This window comes from Trichosurus vulpecula, chromosome 3, assembly GCF_011100635.1.
Source record: "Trichosurus vulpecula isolate mTriVul1 chromosome 3, mTriVul1.pri, whole genome shotgun sequence".
Taxonomy (NCBI): Eukaryota; Metazoa; Chordata; class Mammalia; order Diprotodontia; family Phalangeridae; genus Trichosurus; species Trichosurus vulpecula.
The window spans coordinates 91,427,053-91,438,577 of record NC_050575.1 but is presented as its reverse complement, the minus strand read 5'-3'; positions in this window follow the sequence as shown (position 1 = coordinate 91,438,577).

Sequence of the window (11,525 nt, the reverse complement as noted above, 5' to 3'; positions counted from 1 at the left end):
CAGATGGCGGACATCACCCAGGGCTCCCGTTTGTCAAAGTTGGAGCTGCAGAGGATTCAAGGGTAGAGGAGCCTTGGCTCCTTCCCCCTTCTTCCACAAAATATCTGAAGATAGTAATCATATCTCCTCACCTAGATTTTGTGATCCTGTGATCAGTATAAAGGGCAGCTAGGTGGTGCAGCGGATAGAGTACTGAGCCTGGAGTCAAGAAGAACTGAGTTCAAATCTGGCCTCAGACACTTACTAGCTGTGTAACTCTCGGCAAGTCACTTGACCCTATTTACCTCAGTTTCCTCATCTGTAAAATGAGCTGGAGAAGGAGATAGCAAACCACTCCAGTAACTTTGCCAAGAAAACCCCAAATGGAGTTATGAAGAATCAGATATGACTGAACATTAATGAGTATAACAAGGCCATCACCTCTCTGTTTCTAGACACTATGCTTCTGTTAATGCAGCTTGATGGAGCAGCTAAGTAGCTCAGTGGAGAGAGCATTGGACCTGGAGTCAGGAAAACCTGAGTTCAAATTCAGCTTCAGTTGTGTGACCCTGGCCAAGTCACTTAACCTCTGCCTCAGTACCCTCATCTGTAAAATGGTGATAATAATAACACCTACATACCAGGGTTGTAGTGAGGATTAAATGAGGTGATAATTGTAAAATGTTTAGCACAGTACCTGGAACATAGTAAGCACTATATTATTATTATTATTATTATTATTATCAATGTGACATTAGTTTCCTTTGTACCTTTGTCCCAAGCAGGGCTTTGTAGGAAAGAATACCAAGAGGTCATTTACCAAGTCCATTGCCAAAGTTAAAGGGATTTCACAGAAAAATTGGATGAGCTAGTCAGTGTTGGAAGCATAGGTCTTTTTATTTGTCATTGTCTAGGAATGGCCATGTAGTTTAACTTCAGATATAAAAGGGGCACCAAGGCAGCACCAATCTCCCAAACTGGGTGGCAACTGATACATTAGGGCAAAGACTGACACATCTAAAGCAAAACTGCGAAGGGATAAATCCAGGGCTGTCCCCACAGAGCACAATGGTCTTCAAGCCATGGGAGGAGGAATCAGAGGTATGTAGTCCCACAAGATGATCCTAAGTTTTCTTTGGAGAACCTCGGCCCATTTTCACACCATGCTTTAGGGCAGTTCAGGTGTTTTATAGGGAAAGGAGGGATCCTACTCAAGTGAGTCAGATTGACCTGAGATTACAGGTAGGGAGGTGCCAATCACCTAGACAATTGAGTATTTCAAGCTTGGAAGGTTTCGAGCAAAGACAATACCAGACATAGAGAGTTCTAGAAAAGGAATGGAATTAAGAGAGATGTAGTACCAGGCAGGAAGAAATGGTGTGGCTTGGGCATAGATGGATAGAGAACATATAGAGAAGACAGTTGAATAGAGAAACCAGAAGTTTTTCTGAACTACAGCAGTCACCAACCAGAAATATGGAAAGAAAAGCAAGGTGAAGGGATGGGGAATTCAGTGGCCCTGAGCTCAGAACACAAAAAGTCCTCTTCCTTCAGATGTGTCAGATGGGCTGGTACACACTGAGACTGAGCTCTGGTTGAGGAGGAACTGTGAACCATTTTGAACCCAGAGCAAAATTCAGTGGGAAGCTTTCCCCTCTTCTTCCATCCTAGTAGATGGCCCTCAGAGATCTGCTTTCTGCGGCCTCAGCCAAGCAGGGTGAATGTGTGTGTCACTTCCCTAGAGAGCAGGGACAGAAGCAACACTGTGCTGAACAAAACAAGGGAGGCTTTCATCTAGCTGCCAACATCAGGCTGGCACACTGGCAAGATGCTTGAGGGCATGAGTTCTGAAAGGAATAGGAGGCAGGAGGTGGCATCACTGGCCAACGAAGAGCACCCTACTGGACAGGCCCCAGTCCCAAAGCAAGTGTAGGCTAGAGGTGAAGCTGAGAAATCCAGAGGAATCTTTAGCTAAAGTCCTCATGACAAACTAGTTTCCCTTGTTTAGGAGAGAGTAGTGGGAAGAGTTCTAACCTCAGAGTTAACCAAGTAGACAGGGGTTCAATTCTAACTCAATCAATCGATAAGCATTTCTTAAGTGCCTACTATGTGCTAGGAACATGGGAAGCACTGAGGATACAAAGGACCTTACAATGTAATGGGAAGAAAACATGCAAACAGACATATATATAAAGCAAGCCATACACAGGATGAATGGGAAATAGTGAACAGAGGGAAAGCACTAGAATGAAGAGGAATTGGGAAAGGCTTTCTATAAAGCACAGGATTTTAGCTGGGACTTAAAAAGGCCAGGGAAGGCAGTAGGTGGGGAGAGCGTTCCACGTGTGGGAGACAGTCAGAGAAAATGGCTGGAGGTGAAAGATGGAATGTCTTGTTCTTGGAACAGTAAGGAGCTGGGTGTGGCAGGATCAAAGAGTATATAGTGGAGAGTAAGGTGTGAGAAGACTGGAACAGTAGGAAAATGCAAACTTTTGAAGGACTTAGAGCACCAGGCAGAGGATTTTGTGTTTGATTCTGGAGGAATCATTGGAGCCATTGGAGTTTATTGAGTGTTGGGAGGGGGAGGTGGGCAGGGCAGGGTAGGTGACATGGGTGTATTTTAGGAAAATCACTTTAGTACCAAATGGAGGATGAACTGGGAGTAGGGAGACTTGAGGCAGGCAGACCCACCAATAGGCTTTGAGAGTCTATAACTAAAGTGGTAGCAGTGTCAGAGGAGAGAAGGGGGCATATTTGAGATATGACACAAAGGTGAAATTGGCAGGCTTTGACAATTGGTTGCATATGAGGGATGAAAGATACTGAGGAGTTGAGAATGGCTAAGGGACTGGAAGGATGGCATTGCCCTCTAGTATTGGGGAAGGTCGGTAGGTAAAGTCTTAGGGGGAAAGATAATGAGTTCCATTTTGGACATGTTGAGCTTAAGTTATCTACTAGAAATCCTGTTTGAGAGGAAAGGTAGCTAGGGATGTGAGCTCAAAAGTCAGCAAAGAAGTTGGGGCAGGATGGGTAGATTTGAGAATCATCAGAATAGAAATGGTAATTAAATCCTTGAGCTAAGGAGATCACCAAATAGAGTAGTATAGAGAGAGAAAAGAAGTCCCAGGACAGAGCCCTGTGGGATACCCAGCAAAGGAGACAGAGAAGGATTGGTCAGATTGGTAGAAGGAAAACCAAAAGAGAATGATGTCCTGTAAACTAGAGAGAAGAGTCTATCAAGGAGGAGAGAGTTATCAACAGTGCCAAAAGCTGCAGAAGTCAAGGAGAACGAGGATTGAGAAAAGTCATTGTATTTGGCACTTAAGAGATCACTAGTAACTTTGGAGAGAGCAATTTTGACAGACTGAAAAAGTCAGAAACCAGATTGCAAGGGTTAAGAAGAGAATGAGAGGAGAACAAGTGGAGGCACCTAATAGTAGATGAACATTTTGAGGAGTTTAGCCACAAAAAGCAGAAGAAATATTAAAAATATAGCTAGCAGGGATGGAAGGATCAAGTGAGGTTTTTAATTTCTTTTTTAAGAATGGGGGAGACATGGACATGTTTGTAGATAATAGGGAATAAACCAATGGACAAGGAAAGATTGAAAATAAGTGATAAAGGGGCAGCTAGGTGGCACAGTGAGTACAGCACCAGCCCTGGAGTCAGGAGGACATGAGTTCAAATCCAGCCTCAGACACTTGACATACTAGCTGTGTGACCTTGGACAAGTCACTTAACCCCAACTGCCCTGCCTTCCCCTCCCCCCCCCCCCTGCCCTGCAAAAAAAAAAAAATAAGTGATAAAATGAGGCTGACAGAAGGGACAATCTGTTGGAGGAGATGGGAAGGGATGAGATCACTTGAGCAGGCAGAGGGATTAGCCTTGGTAAGGAATACCACTTCATCATATGAGATGGGCGTAGGGAGGGAAGGGAGAGGAGGGAAAGGAGGAGTAAGTGGCAGAAGGTTCTGAGTGATGTAAGATAAGAAAGAAGGTGGAAAGAAGGAGTCCACAGAGAATGACCTCAATATTTTCTGTAAAATATTAGGCAAGGGTCTCAGCTGAGGGGGAAGGGTAGTCATGGGAGATTTGAGGAGATTTGGAAAGGTTTGGATGAAAAGATTTGGAAGAACCACTGTGAAGAGTAGAACATAGCATTGCTGAGCAGCAGGGAAGTCCCAGTAGAAGTTGTAACATAAATTCAGATGCTTTACTAGCTGAAGGACCTTGAGAAAGTCCTTTCTCCCTTTTTGATACATAGTTTTCTCATGCATGAAGTAGGGACAATAATCCTTATACTACATGACTCCCAGGATTTTGATGTGCTAGGTTTTTTTTTTTAATAAGTTTCTCATGTGTTTTGCTTATTTACATCACCAGTTTCCCCCAGAACCTCTCCCCCCTCCCCAAAGCCATGCCACATAAATAATTTTTAAGAAAAAAAAGAGAGAAAGAAAAGGAAAAGGAAAAAATAGCACAAATGATCAATACATAGAAAAAGTCTGAAAATATATGCAATGTGGAACATTTGTGACCCTCCAACCTTTGTAAAGGGATGGGGTGAGGGTATCCTCATCTCTTCTTTCCAGCCATGTTTATTTTTTTTTATTATTATTTTGCAACATTGGCTTTTGATTTTTTGGGCAGTTATTCTTCCCATTTACACTGTTGTAGTCCTTGTGTATATTGTTTTCTTAGTGCTGCTTACTTCATTTTGCATTAGTTCATGAAGATCTTCTTTCCAAGCTTCTCTGTATTAATTGCATTCATCATTTTTTCCAGCACAGATATATTCCATTAAATTCATGTAGTGAACCACATTTTGTTTAACCACTCCCCAACTGATGAGCATCTGTTTTGTTTCCAATTCTTTGCTATCTCAAAAAGTGCAGCTATAAATATTTTGGCGTATATGGGGATTTGTTTATTCACCGAAGTCCTCCTTGGGATAATGTAATCTCTGGGTCATAAAGGAAAGCACTTTCTTAACCTTAAAAGCCCCAAAGAAATGGAAGTTATCACCATCACTATCACCCTTCTTTATTTGTGCACTTTACCAGGTACATCTTTTACCTCATTTGCTCCACATAATAAATGTAAAGTGTGCCAGGACAGGGTCATTATCCACATTTTACAGTTAGTGAAACTGAGGTCAAACAAAAGTGAATTTTTCCCCCCAAAGGACCCATAGCTGATGAATGGGAGTTGGGACTAGTTAAGTTGTAGAATCCCAGAATTTTGGAGCTGGTAAAGACCTCCAGAAGACATCTAGACCAAAGCCTTTCTCAGCTGAAATCTTCACTACATCTCCAATCAAGGATCACTCAGACTGTATGTGAAAACCTTCCTGGTGATGGGGGAACTCACCACCATAGGAGGCAGCCCTTTCTGCCTTTGGGCAGCTCTGAATCGTAAGAGGTTTTTACTTATATCAAGCAGAAATCAACCTCAAGGAATGTTGAAAAGTAAGGATCCTTGGAGTCATGTCTTCACAACCTATTCTTTTTATAGAGAGGACAACAGGGGTTCAGAGAAGGGAGTTGACTTGCTTAAGGCCACCCAGTGAATCAAGGGTAAAACTGGGACTAGAACTCAGATCCCCTGATTCATAGCCCAAATTGTTTCTCACACCTTCATGGGGTATCATACTATAAGGATAGGACACTCTGAGATGACCTTTCTGAACTCAAGAAAACAACGTTGGAGGTAGCAAAACCTTGTTCTTGTCCCCATTTTGTCAGACTTGTAGATTCAGGCTTAAGTATGGGTTTAACTTAATTAAAGAAACACTAGTTAAGCTCTTTCTACTAGAGATAGGTGGGACAGTGAATTGAGCTCTGGCCTGGAGGGAGGAAGACCTAAATTCAAATCAGGCCTTAGACACATACTAGCTATGTGACCCTAGGCAAGTCACTTAACCTCTGTTTGCCTTAGTTTTCTCATCTGTAAAATTAGGATAATAATAGCACCTACCTCCCAGGGTTGTTTTGAGAATCAACGGAGATAGTTATAAAGTGCCTAGCACAGTGCTTGGCACATAGTAAACACTATATAAAAGTTGTTATTATCATTACAAAGTGCAAGACACTATTCTAGATGCAGGGTGTATGAGAAAAAGAAAGGAAGAAAGAAAGAGGGGAGAGAGAGAGGAAGGAAGGAAGGAAGGAAGGAAGGGAGGAAGGAATGGAAGAAAGAGAGAAAGAAAAAGAAAGAGGAAGGAAGGAAAAGAAGAGAGAGAAAGAAAAAGAGAGAGAGAGAAAGAAAAGAAAAAAGGAAGAGAAAGAAGTTTATAGTCCACAGTGGGGTGGCAGCTGTATCAGGTAACATCTAAGTTCCCTTTTATCTCTGAGATCCTAAGATTTATAAGTCTCTATCCCCAAGTCTGTCAATATTACCATCTTTGTTACCTTAGTAATTTCTAATCTCAGTGTCCCCAGTTATAAAATTTAGGTGTTATAATCCCTGCCTTGGCCATTACTGTAGCACCGATATTTACTAATATTTAACACAAACTTCCTTTGCCTGTTCCCAAAGATGAGGGTTTTTTTTAAGAGATTGAAGATATTGGCATAGGTTTTTATTGGAGATCTATATTGTTCATCTGAGTATACCTAGAGGATCAGCCTCACTGGGTATCATTTATTCATTCATTCAATAAACATGTACAGAACATCTTAAGCTCATAGTTTAGTGGGAAAGGATAAGATATAAATATCAATAATTCCTCCAGGAAATCCTTCCTAATTCCCCAATGTCACATAGCACTTTGTTTTATAACTTTCTAATATACTTATCAAATAGTATTATATATTATAATTATTTCTGTATGTGTTTTATCCTTGCACTTGCTAGTGAACTCCTCTGTTTTCTATATTTTTTATGCATGCACATTCTGCACATGGTAAGGACTTAATAAATATTTATCATTGATTGACTGACATGATATAATATGAAATAACTCCCTGAGAGGCACAAAGTGCTATGGACATTCAAAGGAAGATGATTTCATTAATGAAAAAGCAGGATGAACAATGAAAGCAGAAGGAGAAACAGGTCTACCTCCGATCATCTTGTCCCAACTTTTGAAAACATGGACCCCCTTCCCCCTCAGCAGCCCACAGAAGATGTCCAAAAGGAAGAAAGGAGGTATCGTTCATTATAGACCAAATTTTAATTAAGAGAGAGGAGTTAGCTGGTGAAGGGGAAATGAAGGGACTCTTTGAAGAAAGTGACTTTAGAGATCTTGGGTCACAATTATAAAAGCATCACTACTGAATTCCTTTTCTGATGTCTCCTCATGGCTAGCATTGACTCTAGTCTGTTGATGACTATGCCAACTGGGCACCATTTCTGCCAGGTTCTCTCAAGATGGGCTTGCATGTGAGATCCAGGTTGGAGCTAATTTTGGAGAGAATCGTCATTAGGTTGCTCACAGGGTAATGAAATTTTTGGCTTTTAGTCTACAAGAAACTCTTTGAAGATCATCCACTGCAGGGGTTCTTACAATTTTGGTATGTCATGGACCCCTTGGGCAGTCTGCTGAAGCCTATGGGTCCCTTCTCAGGACAGAGTAATGTTTTTAAGTGCACAAAATACGTAGGATTACAGAGTAAAACAATTATATTGAAATATGACTATGAAATACTTAAAAAAAGTTAACACTCCCCCTAAAATCTATCCAGAGACCCCTAGTGAAGCCCAAACTTTGATCTACTAAGTTACAGAGGGGTTACAGTCTGAATCAGTACAGAAAGTACCCACACTAGGGAAAGGCACCATATAGATAAATGTATCTAATTCCAGGCTTACATTTTAGGTAGAGAAGAAGTAGATGGGGCAGGAATATAAGACAAGAGGTTCTTTGTTCAACAAAATTTAACTTGGAAGGGAAGGCTAAACTGTAGACAGCCAAGGGCATGAGGAAGTGGAAGAAGGCATTCATTCAACCAGGATCTAGAAGGAGCCCAGACACATAAGAAGATCTGGGATTTCAGCATAGCTTGAGACAGAAGAGAATTTATCAATGATCCAAAAGAGAGATTGTTTCTGGGTCTTTGTGCTCCTTGATTCAGTCCGCTCATTACTCTTCCTGACTGTTGAAGGTGACAGCTGTGGTTTAATCTCCTCTATTAGAGAAGCACACTAACCTTGCCATATTGGGTCCAGGAAAACTCGTACCCCACTCAGCACTATTGCCCGTACAGCTATAGTCTATACTAGGACAGCCCTGAGTAGCTTGTTTCCAAACCACAGAGGACAGAGATTTATGTGAAAGTCTGGAGTCTTATTCAGGCTCATTTGGATATATATCATCAATAGAAATACTCTAAGGTCATAAAGTTGCACAAGACATGGAAGTTTGTAGCAGTCAAAGTCAGAAAAGGGAAGCGTTGTTCTACAGAGGAGAAGGTGGAGTGTCTAGAGTAGAGACAGCCTCTCAAGAAAAAGTAGGCCTGATGAGGATGACAAAAGAAGAAAATGATGGATATTGAAGAGACTGTGGGAAAATAGACACACCGGTGTACTGTTAGTGGAACTGTGAATTAGTCCAGTTGTTTTGGAAAACAATTTACAAAAGTGGAACTATGCTCAAAAATTTACTAAATTGTGCATGCCCTTTGACCCAGCTATACCACTACTAGGCCTGTTTCCCCCCACCCTCATCCCCCAATCAAAGAACTTAGAAAAGGACCCACATGTACAAAAATACTTGTAGCAGTTCTTTTTGTATTAGACAAAAATAGGAAGTTAAGGGGCCATATTTCCATTGGGGAATGACTAAACAAATTATGGTATATGAATACAATGGAATATTACTGTGCCACAAGAAATGATGAAATGGGAAGTTTCAGAGGAAACTGGGAAGATCTCAATGAACTGATACAGAGAGATGTGAGCAGAAAAAGAATGCAATCTACACAGTGACAGCACAATCAAGAAAAACAACTTTGAAAGAACTCTGATCACTGCAAAGATAAACCCTGAGTCCAAAGAATGAAGATGAAACACTCCACTCACTTCCATCCAGAAAGGTGATTAACATAAAATTGAGAGAGACACATTTTGGGCATGGCCAATGTAGGGATTTGTTTTGCTAGACTATGCATGTTTTTGATGTGTTTTTTTTAAATTATTAAACAATTTAGTGGGAAGATAATGGGAATGATAGATTATAAATATATATAAAAACAAATAAATACTTAAAGAAAAGTAGGCCTAAAAAACCAGAAATATTTTAGGACTACCACAATATGGCATTATCTCCAGTCCTCTCACTGACCTTTATTGCTCCTGCTTGTTAAAATTCTTCCTAAAATGTGGTGCCCAGAATTGAATCTAGTACTGGAGAGAGGGCCTGACCAAAGTGCAATGGGGCTACCATCTCCCTCTATGCCTTTTCCAATACAAACTAAGATCAGATTAGTTTTGGGGGCAGTTAATATCACACAGTTGACCCCCTCTGAGCCTAAGGTCCATTAAGACCTCTAGATTTCTTTAACATGAGCTATAGTCCATCCTGGAAGCTAATTGTAAGGGATTCTGAGGTTTCTAGGCACTAGTAAGGGAACTTGCCTATCTTATGGAATGGAGGTGCTGATGGAGTCCTCCACATAGAAGAGGCTGGGGAAATTGCTTCTAGAAAGACAATGTATAATGAAACCTGTGACGACATTTATAACTGGTTCTGGTATGCTAACCACATGGTGAAGAGGAGCCTCTTTGGCCCTTTGGCTATGGAGCTAAAATTGGGATGCATTTAAAAAGGAAATACTCAGAGCCAATTTTCTTGGCCTGAACCTTTTCTGGATTTACTGGTACAGGAGAGGGAGGACTAGCTATTGACAACTTCTGGACAGGGGAGAGGTGTTGGACCCTCTCACCCCATGGTCCTTTCATTGCACATTGTCATGCTTCTCTGGAAGCAGGTTCCCCAGCCTCTTCCACCAGGGGAATTGTACTAGCACCCCTATTACACACATACCATTGTTTCTATGGGAAAATGCTATTTAAAATTCCAAATAACCAACCACTTTAACTTTGAGGCTAATTGCATTTTAATGTAAATTAACCTTTACCAAATGGAAAGAGGCAAAACCAAACATCCTAAAAGTCACTCAGGAAAAGAGCAGAGCCACAGAATGAGAACCAAACAAAATAAATATCAGCAATGGGAAATGGGAACTCTGGCTGTGAGCACAAAAGATAGAACAAGGCTTCATCTCTTGGTACAGCAACTTTTCTATCCCAAGGTGGGAAACTACAGCATGAAAATAATTGAGAATATTTAGCCTGGAAAAGAAAAGGCAGATGAAAAAGTGAAAGCTGCTCAAACAATAGCACAAGCTGCCTCCAGACTCCCAGTCCTTCGACTGGTCAGTTGGTCAATCAATCAACAAGCAAGAGTGTATTAAGTACTGAGCTTGTGCTGGGCACTGTGTTGGGGGCTGGATTAGAGACCCAAACATTAGAGATATTTGAGTGTAACCTAGATGATGCAGAAGGGATTTTTGTTGCTACATTCACTGGCCTAAGTAGACACTGAGGTCCCTTCCAGGTCTGAGATTCTGGAATTCTGGAATAAGGCAAATAAGAGAAACATTGTGTGAAATAACATTGACAACGCGAGCAATAATAGACACTAACATGCGTACTTTAAGATTTACAAAGCACCTTACATGCGTTATTTCATTTGTCAAGTATATGGGGGAGGGGGGAAGCATGGAAATTGTAGGCATATAGCATTGGGAAGAATTTTCATAGATGGGGAAATTGAGGCACAGAGTGCTTAAGTAACTTGCCCAGGATCACAGAAGTATTAAGTATCTGAGGCAGGATTTGAACCTAGGCCTTCTTGACTCCAAGCCCAGCATTCTAGTACTCATTGTGCAAACTATCTACCTTTGACTTGCTATGAAGAGATTCTTCATCAAGATATAAGGCTATCTGGAAATGGAATGGGTTTCCTGGAGAAGTAGTGATTTCTCCATTATCCAAAGTCATCAGATGAAGGCTGAATGACTGTCTGAAGGGAATGGGCAGAAGAGATTCCTGTTACCCATAGACAACCTCTGATTTGATTCTAGCTCAGAGAGGCTGATGAATACCTGGTCACTGGATCCAGATGGTTCTGGAGGAGAAAGTGAGGCTGGTAACCTTGCACAGCCCTCCCTCACTGAAATCAAAGTCAACTGCAAGTCATGTCATCATTTCCCTGATGTCATGGTCCTCTTCCAAAACAAAGGACAAACACAACCTGTATGTAGACTGAGCTGCCTGAAAGGGGACCCAGCCAGTTGGGTAACTCAGCTCATCCTTTTTTCCTCCCTCCCTCCCTCCCTTCTTCCCTTCCTTCCTTCCTTTCTTTCTTCCACAAAAACGTTCAACCCAGTTCACTCTGAAACTCACAGATTCAACCACAATAGGTCCCAGTCCAAGGTCCAGTTAATGGCAGTATTTTGGGCCCTCCTGCCTTAGAATGAATGTGGATGGTAACTGCTTCTCTTCGGAAGAGCAACCCTGAGGGTCTTCCCCTCCCAGCTTAA